We start from the raw sequence: 4,483 nt of genomic DNA on the forward strand, positions 1-4,483 counted from the left end.
ATGGCTTAGTCTGTAAAGTACTTGCCACACAAGCATGAGAATTGAAACTCAGATTCCCTTTAGCCATGTAAAAAGTCAGGTACTGGGAAGGTGGAGACAGCCAATCTATTAAACTCAATGACCGGTTTGTTCTGCCTAATTGGAGAGCTTCAGAGTCAGTGAGAGACCCCATCACCCAAAACAGAGTGTAGAGGTGTAGAGAGATCAAGGAGAGCAACCCAACATTGATCTTCAGCCTACACACACACACACACACACACACACACACACACACACACACTCACACACACTCATTCTTCTCCTCAGCTAGTTTCCCTGTGGCTACACCATTAGAGACAATGACATTTCCTTTGGCCACCAATCACAGTTTTAGCTCTTCGGGAAGAGGTGTGGCCTTTGTGGCATCTCCCCAGTCTGTGCTAGAAAGTGGAGCATCAGTCTGAGCAGGTATCCAGTGTCGCTGCGTGCACTTGGTTGCAAAGCCTTTGTCCCGTTTGTATGGCAGAATTTCAGGGCACTCCTCCTCAGCCTGCTCTCCCCAGTTACTCCTGCTCTTTCTTCTGCGAACAAACACCTTGGTTACTTGAGAGAAACACCAGTAGGACATTAGTTGTATCTAGTGAGTGATCCTGAGCTAAAGTGTGGAGAATTGCATTGATGGAACAGCACCAATCAATAATCAGCAACTTACTTCGACACTCACTGGCTCTGTGCTCTGAAATTCTGACATGTCCTTATTCTGTTTTTTTTTTTCTTCCATTTATGAAATAAGGATAATCTTGGTATGTATTTCATTTGCTTGCTGGGAGAATCTGGAGCGGAAACACTAGGTACAGTTTTCTGTCCTTCAGAAACACCGAATGAATAAAGCTCTCTCACCATTATTGTATCATTTTATGAAATTGAACTAGGAGCTTTTGTTGCTGGTTTGCTGAATCCTCTTGCTTCACCTTACGAGTAAGTACTTTGGAATAACAGTAATGCCTGACTCAGGTCATCAATTAGACATAAACCCTTATCACGGTGTGTCACATAGGCAGCTCTCAACAGACTTCTGCAATTATTATTACTACCGTTGTTACTATTATTTGGAGAGGAAATTGTAGAGGTGAACAGGACACTACAACCCAAATGAGGCCTTTGTTCTTCTTTGTCTATGACTAATTTCCAATTTCTTTCTTTTCTTTGGCTCCAGGATCCATTCTCTAGTTCGCCAGCTGGCTATATTGTTGTGTGTATGTGCATGTGTGGTATATGTATGAATACACGCACATGCGTAGATGTTTGGAAGCAGAGGTACCTTACTCTAACACTCCCCATATTGTTTTTGGAGACACAGTCATTCACTAAACCTGGAATTCAGCAATGTGGCTAGATTGGTCTCTGCCTCACCAGCCCTGGGATTATGGGCTAGCATTGCTGTGTGTTGAAGATGTGAAGTGAGGTTGTACGTTTGTGGGAAACACTAACCGCCTTCCCAGGTCCAGCTCTTGATCTTTTTCTTTCTCTTCCTGTTTTGGCAATCTTCTAAGTTATCTCTTTGACATCAGATTAGGCATTCTATACAATTTCTGACCACTTGAGTGTAGGTGTGTGTTCATGTGTGTATGTGTGTAATACATATGTACAGTGTATGTGCATGCGAAATTGTAAATCAGTGTGCATATATGTGCTCAGTACCCGCTATGGACGTGTACACAACAGGGAAGGTGGATATGGCTGCTCTGAAGTCATACACAATACATTTCATGATTGCCTGTCTCAAGGAAAGGGACATTTATACACACCGTGGTAGCTAGCTAGATGGGAAATGAGAAGTAGCTGGAGGGTAGATTCTTACATTGCCATGTATTCTTTTGGCCAAGTCTTTCCTGGAGTCACTTTCATTATCTTGCAAATCTCAGGCAGCTTGGAGACTTAAGTGTTCCCAGAGGCACACAACAGGGTTGGTATGTGTTTCTCTGAGAAATTAATTTTACTACTGCAGAAGAAAAACACTACTCTTCATCTGAATGCCTGTTTATCTGTTCTAGATGATGAGTAATCTGTGGGCAGGTATAGTGGTTTTCTATTTTCCTCTCTCCCTGGTTTAGCACACAGCAACCATAGAACTGTCTCAGGCACTCACTGAAGTAATGGGCGAATTCTGAGCACCAGGTTTTGAGCACCAGGTCAGCTGTATCTGCCTGTGCCTCCTCTTCACAGAGAGCTTAGCAAGTCCCCAGTATATCTAGTGGCCCAAAGTGTATGAAGTAATACTACTGTTGTCCATTGGTGGACAAAATAGACATATTCTCTTGCTTCTAGAAGAAAGAAATGGATTGAAGAGATGACAATAAGATACATAGTAGGATAGTAGGAATTAGAAATGACAGAGACTATCAGTCTGTGTCCTGTGGAAGGAAGTCATCTTTGCTCTGGAGGAGACAGGGTGGGGCCGAAGGAAAGAGACTGACTATTCCTTAGCTGCCCATACAAGACCGCTATGGGTATGGAAAGGAATCAATACATGCATAGCCACTGTAATGTACAAAATCAGTCCCAGAGGGTTCAAAAAGGGTGGCTTAGCTTCATCTACTTGTTGAGCCCCTATTAGACACTAGACATGTAACCATCTCACATTCTGGAGTACAGCCAAGATTAACCTGGGAGCTGTGTGCATCTCTGTCTAGATTGGTCAGTGTCTAAGATGCCTAGATAACCAGAATGGCATTCCTACCTCTAGTACCTACGCCCTCTGTTGTCTCTGACCTGCTCAGGTGGAGAAAGGTCTGCTGTCCCTTTTTGGATAGGGTGTAGAAAGCTCTGATGACTTGGGCCACTTATTCCTGACTGCTTCTGCGAGGGCACTGCCACCAAGTTCTTCTTTTTGTCACAGTTATTGCTCTCACCCAGGCCTTGCTGGATTGGAACTACAAGATCTGAGTTGGGCCTGTAGCTAGCAGAGGTGGGGCACTGGGGACAGGTCTTTGAAAGTATAGCCTGGCACCAGTTCTGGTCTTGTTTTTTGAGTCCTGATCCACCAAGGTGCAATGAGAAGCAGCACCCCAAGTTCCCGTTATCATGGTCCATGCCGCTCTACCATGATGGACTGTATCTTCCAAAACCCAAGAACTGAAATGATCTTTCTCTCTTAAGTGACTTCTGTCAGGTATTAATGATCTTTCTCTCTTAAGTGACTTCTGTCAGGTATTTTGCCACAAGAAGACAAAATTTGTAGCCAAAAGTTTTTCTAATGGGAACTCCATTGGATATTTAAGAACACCCAAGCTAGCTTCCAAGACCATTTTTGTACCAAACCTTATAGGCTGTGGTGCAGCCCAACTCCTTCCCACCTGTGTGTGCACAGCCTCTCGTGACATTTCCCTTGGGGAGCAGACACTAATGCTCAGCTAACATTGTTGAACACTTTTCATGCCAAACATGTGATTGTTATTCAGGGACTAGAAACTATTTTATTTCATTCTTAGAGCACTCATATAAGGGGAAGTGTTTCTATCTTCTATTTTTCAGATTGTAAGTTTAAAATGTTTGTTTATTTACTTTAAAATTATTTTTATGTCTGTGGATCTGTGTGTGTCTCTGTGGGGCTTGTACACAGGATATTCAGGTGCACATGCACACTGAAGCCAGTAGAGGGCATTGGTCCTTGGGAGAGGGAGTTACAAGAGGTTGTGAGTTACCTGATTGGAGTGTGAGGGATAGAATTTCCAACCTCTGTAAGAGAAGTAAGTACTTTCACCTCCTGAGCTCTAGCCCTTAAATCTCTCTCTCTCCTGCTTGGGTAAAGGGAAAGGCTTGCTGAGCTTACAGTGGCTGAGAACAGAGATTTAACATGGCTTCTCCTTGCAGTAGCTGGTACAGAGGGAGGTGTCAAGAGCACCACAGAAAGTCCTAGCTGTTCTCTATTCTGCTGTGAACATGGGTTAGTCCCTTAACCTCTCTGAGCCTTGGTATCCTCATGTGGAAATGGAAGAAAGCATTTCCTTCCTCTACAAGTTTCTAACAACATTTTACGTACCTTACTAATTTCCCCTTTTGGATCACAAAAAAGACATGTTGAGCTCCCTCAATGGAAGGAATCTAGGTCTGGTTATAATGCCAAAGGCTCAAAGGATTGAAGGAGCAAGAGAAGGTAGATGTTGAAAGCTCTGAGATGACCTTGGTCCAACTGTTTGCTCAGTTGCTAATTTTTCCAGAAGCTCCTTTCCCTGGGTTCTGCATTGCAGGGAGAAGAAATACTCTTGGTTTTCCTTGCTTGGAGTTTGTGGTTTTAGGTGAGAAGACAAGACTAATGATAACTCAGAACTATTAGACGTGCAACTCAACTTAGCACTAGCTAGCTAGGGAGTGGAGGTGTAGAGGTTTTTGTTTGTTTGTTTGTTTATTTTATTCTTTTTTAGTTGTTGCAAAAAAAATTTCCGCCTCCTCCCCATTTCCCATTTCCCTCCCCCTCCTCGCACACATCGTCCCCTCCCCCTAA

The sequence above is a fragment of the Microtus ochrogaster genome, chromosome 4 (genome assembly GCF_000317375.1).
Source record: "Microtus ochrogaster isolate Prairie Vole_2 chromosome 4, MicOch1.0, whole genome shotgun sequence".
Lineage (NCBI taxonomy): Eukaryota > Metazoa > Chordata > Mammalia > Rodentia > Cricetidae > Microtus > Microtus ochrogaster.